Source organism: Pinus tabuliformis, chromosome Q (genome assembly GCF_031772625.1).
Source record: "Pinus tabuliformis cultivar Carrire ecotype Pingquan chromosome Q, CPIR1, whole genome shotgun sequence".
Classification (NCBI taxonomy): Eukaryota; Viridiplantae; Streptophyta; class Pinopsida; order Pinales; family Pinaceae; genus Pinus; species Pinus tabuliformis.
In genome coordinates, this window is record NC_142296.1 from 1,354,400,977 (window position 1) to 1,354,414,435 (window position 13,459).

Sequence of the window (13,459 nt, forward strand, 5' to 3'; positions counted from 1 at the left end):
CAATTAGACAAAACTAGATGTTAAAAATTATGATTTATAAATATATCATTGTAATCCAAATAGAGGGAGAAAAATTGACATAATATCCATAAATTCATCATTGATACATTGGTGCTCTCTCCTCTTATGTTAAACTCATCATTCATACATTGTCGCCCTGTCTTATGTTCTATTGTATGTTTGTTGATGTGTGCATGTGTGGAAAATTTTACTAATGGAAATTTATCTTAAAGTGTAAAAAAATTTGGCAACTATTACTAAATGATGCAAATTTGGGATACAACTTTTAGACAAAAAAAGAAGGGAAATTGATGGTTTTTTTGGCAAAAAGCATAGAAAAATAATCCATAGGTGAAATTTAACCCCTAGAATTTTCTCTAAAGCTAATCCAAATATGAAATGAAAGGTTTTCCTAAATATGATTTTTATTACTATAAAATCCCACATCCCTTTATTGACTGTGAACCCACATTGATTGTGAAGATTGATTCACCACAACATATAAATGAAATCTTGATGGGGGACATGTAGTGGGAGGGTTTCCCCATTAAATCAAATACACCATGAGAAGATTGATTACTGCAACATATCTGCCCAATGTTGATGGGGGACATGTAGTAGGAGTGTTTCCCCATTAAATCAAATATACCATGAGAAAAACATTTGGTAATCAAGTGACAAAGACATTGGCATTCTAATAGTAAGTTTAAACTTACATTGCAAATCCTTTGGAAGATATTTGGAAAACCAAGAATTGAACTTTTAAATGGAAAGGAAGACTGATAAATCCCAATGGAGAAAACTTAGTGAACAAGTTAAACTCTAATAATGGTGGGAAATTTAAAAGTGAAGAAAAACCTTAAGTGAGTGGAAAATGAAGAATTCATCGCCCTATTATGTAAAAGTGCATGAAAACATCAAGTGATGAAGAAAGGGCATAAATATCTAGAAGATAAGATTTTGTTTCTTGGAAGGAAAATACAAGGAAACATAGTAATTAAAATCCAAGAAGAATAAGAGAAAAGACACATGGTAAAATTCATCAAGAATTTTCTTAGTTGACTATACTTATAAAAATTTTGACAAGAAAAATGGGGGATAAATAAATGTGTTGAAGTGTCAAAGCAAGGTGACATATTAGAAAACACATAAATGACAAATTATGTTTTCATCAAATCGTAAGCGCATCCTTTAAAATGGGGCATAAGAAACCATGGAGAGGGTCAGTAAATGAATAAATACTATCCAAAGCTCACAAAATAAAGGAATAAGACATAACTACATAGGAAGAATTCTAACTCTATTAATAGAAGTGTAAAATGTTGCATTGTAGCCCTACAACTACAGAAATTGTAAGGAAGTGTCTCAAATCTAAAAAATCCATGACTCTCTTGAATTAATAATAGTGTTTATCACCAAGGGTTTCACTAATTAAAATTCGTTCAGTTTCCTCCATATGGGATTTGTTATAATTCTAAATGTGTTTGTTGTTTACATTTTTGTGATGGCCCTCATGGAATTAACAAAAATAATATATCTTACAAAAGAATATATATATATATATATATATATATATATATATATATATATATATATATATATAGAGAGAGAGAGAGAGAGAGAGAGAGAGAGAGAGAGATATGTGTATCAATTTAACCGCTTTGCATTATAATCCCCCCATGAAATCCAAAAGTTGTGATAGTAACAATAACAAAAGTACAACATGGATTCTGATGATCATTTTTATTTTTTTACAATGCTATGCATTCATTATATAATTCCAAATTCATGGTACTAGCACTTGAAACACTACAAAAACTGCCAATGAACAAGAAACAAGTAAAATATCTAGATTACCAATTTAATCAAAACAAGCCTTTAAATCATAATGACTAGTCCTCTACTAATAATTCAATAGTTCAAAATCATGCTCATCGACAATAATACAATAACTCTACGCTCCAATTCCATATAGAATAAACCTTAATCCTGATAATTGGAACACTAACTCCATTAATTCGAGCGGAATTTGCATGTAAGTTTTCAAATATAATTCTCTATATAATTGTTAGAAAGAGACTTGTTCAAGCATTCATTTTGTAAATATTCTTTTAATTAAAGATCCCTCCTTACAGGGTTAATTCATATGAATAAAATTCAATTAGGAATGTACAAAAAATATTTATTATTCAAACTTAATAAGCACTCAAGTGAGATAAATTCTATATCATTTTTTGGTAACTAGTCAATTTATAATAATGAGACAAAGTTTTTGAAGAGATTCAAGAGTATATATATATCAAATGCATCAAAAATTGTTAAAAATTACATCTTAATAATATCGTTCATATAAATTTATTCAAATCTATAATGCTCCATTACTTACTTCAATTATGTAAATTACAAGAAGCCTCTCGTGGTCATTAAATTTGTTGCTCACAACTTGACTATTTTTTTCCTGAAGTGCCTACACACAAACTCTATCATCGACCATGTGCCATACTAAACTCACTATTGATACTAACTTCTAATGGGCTTTCTTCAATGGGGTGGTACAAGGTTTACCATTATTAGGGGGTGCTAGTGACATCCTTCATCTATCTGCAAATTCACAAATATCATTTTTCACAAAGGTCAAGCCTTCCACAAACAATTATGTAGATCTCATACCTCTCAAGCTCCTATTACACCTTACACAGGAAAACAAAATTACAAATCTTTACATATATGGGGACTCGCTTCTAGTCATAAATTGGATGAAAGGCATATACAAGATGAATAATCTATCCCTACAACCTCTCTTTAGAAACATTCAAAATATACTTTTTATCTTCATATATGTATCTTTTAACCATGTCTATAGATATTGAAATTAGGAAGCTGACACACTCTCAAAATTGGGATTGGCATTCGACATCGGCATTGGGAAGATCTACAAATAAACAAATACTCATGAAGAAGAGTCATCCCATGTTCATCAAGTCTCATTAGGGAATATTTGAGGACCTATTCTTGGACAAAATCTCTCAATGAACTTATTTCAGTAGTTTATAGAGGTTGTTATATGATTATTATTGCATTACATATGTAAAGTTATCAGACTATATTTAAGAGACAGTTGACAATCAACAACAAATGTAATTCTCAGGCTGAAACTTTTGTAATTTTGGAGGTTGTATCTAGAGCACCTTAAGGGTGATCTACTTTATGTGTCTTCTTTATATCTAATATAAAATCTAGTTTTTTTCCCGTGAAAAAAAAAGGATAAATTACAAAATCCAAAAGAGTATGTTCCCAAGGTTTAATCATTATGGGATTTCTTCTAAATAAAATTATGGTCTCTACTCAAAAAATAAAAGAGATTAAAAATTTAGTATTATAAAAAAAAAATGAATCAAATATATATTACCTCCTTGATCACATAGACAAAACCTAGAAAATCCCCCTATTAAAAATCCCTTATATTTAAATTTTTAAGCCTAGAATATATGTTATAAGATGTATACACACTTTTCCTAAAGGAAAGGAGCATATTTGAGTATTTACATTTTATTTTTCTCAAAGAAAGATGATGTCCAGCTAAAAATTGGTTATGCCAATTAAGCAAGCCTAAAAATCCATAGTGCCCATTTCTTGGTTAAAAGGCAATTCGTTAACCCCAATTTAAGGGAGTTAAATCCCTTCTTTATATGTTTAAATTATAAGTGGGAGGATCAGCAAGGGTAATTCAAAACCATCGGGTTCAGGCCCTATTCAAATATAGCCACAGGAGCCAAAGGATTCCCATATATATATAAACATTAGCAAACCCAAACTTTGGGTAACAACCACCATGGCCTCGATATTACTATATAAAAAGAATGGAGAGAAATAATCCCTTTTTTACTTTATGTACAAGCTTGACGTATCATGGCCAATATAAATAAAAACCTTGAATCATGACTATGGAACGGTGGCTTACTTTGAGCTAGCATGATCGTTCATCCTCAAACCCTTCTCCTTAAGTGAAGCTCCTTTGCAATTGTCCTCGCGTTCCTCCTTTATAATACTTGAGCTCCTCATGACCAATCCTCGTAACTTGGGTCCCAACTCCTCTACTTTTTTGTTTGTACACATCAACCCAAGCTTATGTCACCCTCGATGTTGCAACTATGCACGCTTCTTCTTTCTTCCACAATTCCCTTCTAGGATTATGTAATTGATGTGTGGGCCTCCAAATCCACTTGGCTTCCTTTTATTGTTGCACTCATGTATTAGACTTCGCACACAGGCCACGTCCACTTGGTCCTCATTACCTTGGTCCTCTCCTATTTGCAGAAAGGCTTCCTCTTCTGGGAGACAAGCTCCGGGAAATGGAAATATTTTCATCAATTGTTGGACAAATAAGACTAGAAATTTGCAAATAAAGATTAGCGTGAGGAAGAATTATGTCACCCCCGATGTCGCAACTATACACACTTCTTTCTTCCGGGATTCTCTTCCACAATTCCCTTCTATGATTATGTAATAGATGTGTGGGCCCCCAAATCCAGTTGGTTTCCTTTTATTGTTGCACTCATGTATTGGAATTGGCGCACACGCCATGTCCACTTGGTCCTCATTATCTCGGTCCTCTCCTATTTGCACAAAGGCTTTCTCTGCTAGGAGACAAGCTCCGTGAAATGGAAATATTTTCGTCAATTGTTGGACAAATAAGACTAGCTATTTGCAAATAAAGATTAGCGTGAGGAAGAATTCTTAGAGGTAGACTAGCTTTTGAATAGGGTCGAATTGCGATACAACAGATAAAAGTGGTGCTGGAGGGACAATGGATTTGGGAATTTTTTTATAACGTCCCTACCGCACCGTCAAATCCTTAACAGTTGGCTCAACATAATAAGATGGATTCCAAGGCAAGAAAGATTATCTTGGAAGGAGTCAAAAAGCACATTATCCCTCACCTAACTCAGAATAATAAATCCAAAGAAATGTGGACTCCCATCATTGATCTCTATCCGGGTTCAAGCGAAGCCAGAAAGCTAGTGTTGAAGGACAAGCTCATGAGAATTAAAATGTCTAAGGAAAATTCAATGGTTTCTTACCTCACCAAGTTTTCCAAGGTAAAGGAAGAGTTTTCTTGAGTGGGTGAGATAGGTCCAAATTGAGATCTGGTGATTTTTTCTCTATTGGGTTTCACCAAATTGTGGCAAGCCTTCACAAATGGAATATGTGCCCAAGAACACTTTTTATATTGGGAGAATTCGTGGGGTCACTGCGTCCAAAAGGAGATTTACAAACAAGCTCAAGCTAGATCTCGTGTTAAAAGCGAGGAAGATGAAGAAAACTCTTCTCTATCTAGAAAAGGGAATTCCAAGGGCAAGAAGAAGAAGAAGGATCTTAGTAAGATCAATTGTTTTTTGTGCCACCAGTTTGGGCATTACCTACTATATGCCCTAATAGGAAGAAAGGGTCAAAAAAGGACCAAGTAGCATTTTTGCATAGATAGATGATTTGTTCTCTCATTTTGAGAAGGAGTTATCACTCATTGCATGTATTGAAAGTTTAGTGGCCACTATTTTATGGTATGTGGACAACGATGAGTCTTGTCATATGATGAGAAACAAGAACTATTTCAACAAACTATAATAGAAGGACATGCAGTTTGATATCGAGATGGAAGACGATGACAAGTACAGGTTCAAGGGTACTGGTACAGTTTGTTTTGAGAGGGATTATGGAAACCCTCTATATCTTAGAGATGTTCTTTACATACCTAGGCTAAAAAAGAAGCTCATCTCAGTTTTAAATTTGGAGGATAAGGGGTATATGGTGACCTTAAGATATGGTAAGGTTTTTTATAAAAGCCCTCAAACTCCAATGTGTCAAAGCATATCCACGTTAGGCATAAGATCCTATACAGAGTACAATTTGAGACAGTCATAGCACTCACTAGAAGAGGAGGTCATGAATTAAGTAGTGAACTTGGGGAGTTATGGCATATGAACATGGGACATCTGCACCATGCAAAACTAAATATTCTTAAGGAGACAGAAATAGGGCTGCCACAATGCAGCATGGATCAACATGAGGTGTGTAAGTGTTGCACACTTGGAAAGTATGCCAAGTCATGTTTTCTTAGAAGAGACGACACAGCCAAGGGTACCACTTAGAAAGTATGCCAAGTCATGTTTTCTTAGAATAGACAATAGGTCCAAGGGTATATTAGACCTTATTCATTCAGATGTTTGTGTTCATTTCTCTATAATATCCCTTAGTGGGTACAAGTACTATGTCACCTTCATAGATGATCACTCGAGAAAGACTTGGATATTTTTCATGAAGAAGAAGGATGAGGTCTTCTTGAAGTTTTTGGAGTTTAAGGCCTTCGTTGAGAACCATACTAGCAAGAAGATAAAGGTGTTGAGGTTAGACAATAGTGGGGAGTATACCTCGAACACATTTAAGGAGTTGTGTTCCAAGGAGGGCATCAAAAGGGAGTTGACCACACCATATAATCCTCATTACAACAAGGTGGAAGAATGCAAGAATAGGGCCATAATTGGAGTGGCCAAAGCCATGTTTCATGATCAGAGGTTGCCCAAGTTCCTTTGTGCTAAGGCAAGCACTAGAATAGTATTCTTGAAAAACCAAAGCCCACATAAAGTGTTGGGGCAAGTTACATCAAAAGAGGCATTTACACAGAAGAAACTGAAAGGGTCTCATTTCCACATATTTGGTAGCCTTACATATTGCCATGTGCCATAAGAGAAAAGGAAGAAATTGGATCCCACAACAAAGAAGGTGTCTTCATGTGTTACTACAACACATCCAAGGCATACATTCTAGCACACATAAAGATAGTCATCAAGAAAGACGATAGGGATTTGAGAAATTCTTTAGAGCATGAGGAGGCTATTTTGTAGTAGTAGGCTCCAAAGCAAGAAGCTCAACCTATACCTCGATGTGTAGTAGTAGGCTCCAAAGCAGGAAGCTCAACCTATACCTCGAACCACAGTGGTGGGTGGATAGGATGAGGACGAGAAGGACATGCGTATGGAAGAGCAAGTGGAGCCCACTTAGGAAGTGACGCCCAACATAGGGAGAAAGAAGCTCAACCTATACCTCGATGTGTAGTAGTAGGCTCCAAAGCAGGAAGCTCAACCTATACCTCGAACCACAATGGTGGGTGGATAGGATGAGGACGAGGACATGCGTATGGAAGAGCAAGTGGAGCCCACTTGAAGTGACTCCCAACATAGGGAGAAAGAGAGCGAGATAGGAAGATTAATTATTTCTAGTATGCTAAGTCGGCGTAAGGTAAGATAAACGTATACAGAGACATCATTAATGAAATCCCAAATTACATTTAACCAACTAAAAACTCTTCATTTTAGTATAGTAATGGTAGCTTCTGTTGAATAATGGCTTGCAGATTAGAAATCTATACTCAGATGTAAGATGGATGCACGCAAGCACGCAAAATTGGCGAAAACATGTATGATTAGGTTATAAATGTTAATAACAACCCAACAATCTTCGTGATTCAAATAACATTCAAACCCAGAATGCTTTTGTATAAATGGAAACGATTCTTCATAATCCCATCAATAACCCTAATGCCTTATTTCAGGAAAGGCAGCCGTCAAATCTCAGTAAAGGTCGAGGGATACATTACTCAAGATGATGTTCAACTCCTCCCATATCTGCGGAACCGCCACCTTAAAATCAATATGAGGAGAACCCCAAGAGAACAATGAATCCAACAGCATACTGAAGTTAGGCAAATCGACCACGCCATCTGGATCTGCAATGGACAATGTCGAAGAATAAACGTAAGCAATCGTTTGCAGAGCGTCCTTGAGCGCTGTTTCGAACATGAAGATGGGGCAAGTGGCCAAGCACTCCACCACGTTACGAAAACCCTTGGCATTCTGCAACCATATCCGCAAACACAGCGGCAGGAGACGCAACTCTTTCACCCAATCCGACAACATCCAGAGGGTAGCCTGGTGTTCACATTTCTTAGCATCTCCCTTTACCATCCAGGACAAACGAGGAAGAGCTCCCACTATGCGCCGATAAACATGGCTAATGTAATGAACTCTAGTGTGATCCATTGCAAACCAAGATAATTTCAGGACTAGCCGTTTTGTTTGAGTCGACGTATAGCTTTTTTTTGGTTTAAAACCCTAACTCAGATGCTTGCATTGGGTTATTAGTAGTATACGTTAGAGCGCGGATACCCATTTTAGGGCGTGTAGTATCAAGGGTGGTGCGTGAATTTTTCCGTCTTCAGTGTGGAGTAGTCAATACGTATTTTTTTTAAATAAAAAAAAATTAAAAAGTGTTGTTTACACCACCACAATTGTGGATGGTAATTTTTTCACCAGGAATCAAATGTTTTATTCTAAAAATATCTCGAGGCGCTTACAATTCTATATTTTGACAACTGTAATCAGTATTTCCAAAATTTTCAATGAGATTTTTAAAGTGTTGTTTATACCTCACAATTTTGTGTGAACTGTAACTTTTTTTCACTAAAATCAAATGTTTTATCTAAAAAAATTTTAGGGCACTTAAAATTAAAAGTGTTGTTTACACACCCACAATTTCGTGTAACTTTTCTACCAGAATCAGATGTTTTACCCTAAAAACTTTTTAGGGCACTTAAAATTCTATATTTTGACCACTCAGGATTTCCAAATTTTTCAAATTAAAAAGAAAAATTGTTCCTCGAAGAATTTGACTCCTCTTCCAAAATTAAATAGATCTACGTTTATTTTTAAATTAATATTTAGATTAGATTACCATAATGATTTAAAACATTGATTCATAATTACTAATGGTAATTCTTGAAATTCCCTAAACATTCAATATATTATAAATTAATTTTACTCATTCCTTGATATTAAAGATGTATTAAATATTTGTCAAGTCCCACTAGGACAATAGGTAGAGTATGGACTTCCTCAGCAAGGTGACCTAGGATCAAACCTCGGAGGGGGTGGTTGTGCGTTGCGCTAGGGGAGGAGACATGTTGAAAAATACAGTCAGTTGAGGACTAGTGATCCCCAGTGTAAGGCCCTCACGACTCGGGCAGGCGCGCGACAGATGGGCGCTCCGTGCACAATGGGCGGACGGTGGAAACGGGCGAGCGCTCCGTGCATGACGAGCGGGCACACACAGGTGCGATGAGCGGGCGACCTTACACCCGACACTTATGCGACTCGGGCAGGTGTACACGATGAACGAGCAGGCGCGCGGTGGGCGAGCGCACCTTTGGTGCGACGAGCGGGTAAAGGTGCGACGGTGGGCCGAGCCACATATGCGACGAACAGAACTAAGTGCGAAGACTTAGTGAAATAATGCGAAGTCCGAATGGAGTTTATACCCATGCGTTGGAGGATTTGCATATGGGCAGGCTGACTTGCAAATGGATCAAAGTGTGGGCGTTTTGGACTGTTTTATGGGGTCGGCCTTAAAGGTTGACACCCCTTCACAAATGGGCAGCAATGCGTATATATACAAAGGTGCAGAGCTCATTTGGAGCATCAACGCACTTCGCATCTCTCTCTATATCTGCGAAAGGGGTAAAAGGGAAGGCGCAGACATAAGTAGAGTGTGCATAACTCATGCGCTCTACCAAGGAGTGCGCAGTCTTTACCGGAGGTCGAGTTTAGGTGCAGAGATATGGTTTGAGTTGAGATTTTGTGCCGAACCGAGAGGAGGAGTTCTTGGTGTCTCGGGTGAGCACCCTCCTACTGTAAGAGGTTGGCACATGGTTGTAAAAGGTTGTCTTTGCCTTCATTGTAAATATTTCTAAGTGTTGGCTTGAATTCTGTCAAGCACACTTGTATGATGTATTATTGAAGAATTGTCATAATATATTATTATCGGGCAGACTTGTTCGGGAGTTGCCCCTCCCTTTATACTTGTGTGCAATTGTTATTGTCTTGGTTAATTGCATATTGGATAATGAATGAGTATGGGCTTCATTAAGTATAAAGGCTAATGCATTTTACTTGGTTGCGAAACACAAACTAAGTATGTTAATGTGAAGTAGGCGTAGTCCATGTGCACAAGTATTGTTAAAAAGAAAGTGCACGGTGGTGCCGCACCTCGCCGGCTCGGTTGGAAGACTACCGTAGGCCTGGGGGCGTGACAGGTGGTATCAGAGCTCGTGAACAGGTTCAGGTGTTGAAGCATTTGACAAGTGGTCTAAGAGCTGTTGAGCAGGGTTGCTCTTGACAAGTTCTTGCAGGTGAAGGAAACCGTTTCACACGAAGTGGAACAAGGGTTGGTTCTATTTGCAGGTGACTTGGAAAAAGCCATTGAATGGTTGAAACTAGATTGCAGAAGAGCAAGAAGTTGTTAGGGATGGCAGCTGATTCTCAGGCTGGGTCTTGTCACACAATGAAGGATACTACTCTTGGGTTCATTGAGAAGGTGATTGAAAAGGTGGAGGCTTTGGAGACTTCTTGGGATAAGAAGATGGACTCACTTGCTGAAGAGCGAGAGGCCAACTTGAAGACCAAAGAAGCACTTGAAGAACTCCGAGTACAACATGATGAACTCCGAGCACAGTATGAGTACACTGATCTTATGTGTACACAACTTGAAGTAAGGGTCAAGGAGGTTGAAGAAGCAAAGGATCAGGGTCTTGCAGAGATCGTGAACTTGAAGGGATCTCTTGACAAAGCAAACAAATCTCTTGATGAAGCCAAAGATGAGATTGCGGTATTGAAGAAGGCCGTGAGGCATAACTCAGGTGGAGGAGTGCCTCATGTGAAAGTCAAAGAACCGGAATCTTATGATGGCACAAGGAGTGCAAAGACTCTTGGCAACTTTCTATGGGACATGGAGCAGTACTTAGAACGGTTGAGTCTACCTGATGGTGAGACACAAGTCAAGGTGGCTGCTCAGTTCTTGACAAAGGATGTTAAGATGTGGTGGCGAAGAAGGGTGGATCAGATTGTCAATGGCAATGCTGATGACATCACTTCGTGGGATGATATGAAAAAGGCTTTGCAGACCCATTTCAGTCCTCAAGATGAAACATGGGAAGCAAGGACGAAGATTAAGTTCATCAAGCAAACCGGAAGCCTACAAGCATACCAACGAGAGTTTGCAAGTGCAGCTCTGGAACTTCCTGACATGGCGGAAAGGGACAAGGTATTCAACTTCATTATTGGGTTGAAGCCTTGGGCACGCAATGAGGTGAAGAGGCAGAAGATTAGAACACTTGAGGAGGCTTTTGCTGCGGTTGATAGGTTGGTGGATCATTATGATTAGACTTCTGATGAGAAAAAGAAGTCTGACAAACCAAAAGAAAAGAAGAAGGATGATGCTTCGAAATCAGATGATAGTTCGAAAGCGAAGAAGCCTTTGAAATGTTGGATATGTGCAGGACCACACGTGGTGAAGAACTGTCCCTCTAAACCAAAGGTGGCTGCTGCTGCACAATCTGATGATGATGATGCTTCTGTGGGGATGATGCAGATACTCGGTGCTTCTGCTACTACGGAAGTGACTTCTAGAAGAGATCCGGAAAGAAACAGGTTGGAGTATGTTCAGATGAAGGTTGGAGGTGCTGATGTACTCACTATGGTGGATAGTGGGGCATCACACAACTTCATGAATGAAGATACTGTGAGAAGGATTGGGCTGAAATTTGTACCGGTGAAGGCACAAATGAAGACAGTGAATTCTGCTCCTATGGGAATTCTTGGTATAGATGAAAAAGTGGACACTACACTTGGTGAATGGACCGGAAAGGTGGACTTCACTATAGTGCGTATTGATGACTATGAAGCTATATTGGGGATGGAATTCATGAAACAATTTGAGGCTATGGTTGTACCACATTTGAGGAAACTCTTCATTTATGATGGAAGGGAAGATGTACCCATTGGTGTTCCAACCATTGGTGTGACAAAACCTGATCATAAATTAGGAGGAATGCAAATGGAAGATAAGGAGAAGGTGAACAAGCGGTTGTCCACTGTTGAGGCAAAGCTTGTGGAGCAGTCATTGGTCATTAGATCACTTTCAGATAGCATCTTGGACTTGTCAAGAAGGCTAGAGTTAGTGGAGGACGATGATGATGATATTGATGAGGTATATGTGAGGCCGAATATCCAGAAGGAAGATCGGGAGGCATATCTACAAAGGATGGAGGTTGAGGATCCTGATAGATGGATTGAGTTGATCAGTGAGGGAGAGCCTTCAGGCTCTACTCCCTCTACATCTTCTTAGATGACATAGAAGATGGGGCTCATTGTTAGCTGCTCATGGCAGTGAGCCCTTAAACATGTTTGAGCAGGTATGATTGATGGTGCAGGGATGGTTTGGCATCAAGCATCATGACATGTTGCAGATGGATGGAGTTTCCATGGACCTGAGCATGGATTGTAGATTCTTGATGAGTCGAGGATGTGGCTGATGTTTGAGAAACAGTTGATGGAGACATGGCTATGTTCACTCTCATGGATTGGGCGTGATGGTTGGATTAGCTACCCAACTAGTTCAGACATGGGGTCGCGAAGTGTACAGAGATGTGTTGACATTATGCTGGAGTATCATGACAGAAGTTCACATGGTGACATATGGATCAAGATGATGAGGTGTATACCTTGGTATGGTTGTCTTGGTGACAATTTGGTCACTAAGGTGTTACATGATGGAGATGGAGCTTTATATATGTTGCAGGGATGTTTGCCTTATATGGAGGAGTCTACATCATGGTTGATGATGATCTTGGTGGAAAGCTACCGGGATGGTATGTTGTCGAGGACGACAACGATTTCAGGTGGAGGAGGATGTAAGGCCCTCACGACTCGGGCAGGCGCGCGACAGATGGGCGCTCCGTGCACGATGGGCGGACGGTGGAAACGGGCGGGCGCTCCGTGCACGACGAGCGGGCACACACGGGTGCGACGAGCGGGCGACCTTACATCCGGCACTTATGCGACTCGGGCAGGCGTACACGATGAACGAGCGGGCGCGCGGTGGGCAAGCGCACCTTTGGTGCGATGAGTGGACACGGGTGCGACGAGCGGGTAGAGGTGCGACGGTGGGCCGAGCCACATATGCGACGAACAAATGCGATGAACAGAACTAAGTGCGAAGACTTAGTGAAATAATGCGAAGTCCGAATGGAGTTTATACCCATGCGTTGGAGGATTTGCATATGGGCAGGCCGACTTGCAAATGGATCAAAGTGTGGGCGTTTTGGACTGTTTTATGGGGTCGGCCTTAAAGGTTGACACCCCTTCACAAATGGGCAGCAATGCGTATATATACAAAGGCGCAGAGCTAATTTGGAGCATCAACGCACTTCGCATCTCTCTCTATATCTGCGAAAGGGGTAAAAGGGAAGGCGCAGACATAAGTAGAGTGCGCATAACTCATGTGCTCTACCAAGGAGTGCGCAGTCTTTACCGGAGGTCGAGTTTAGGTGCAGAGATACGATTTGAGTTGA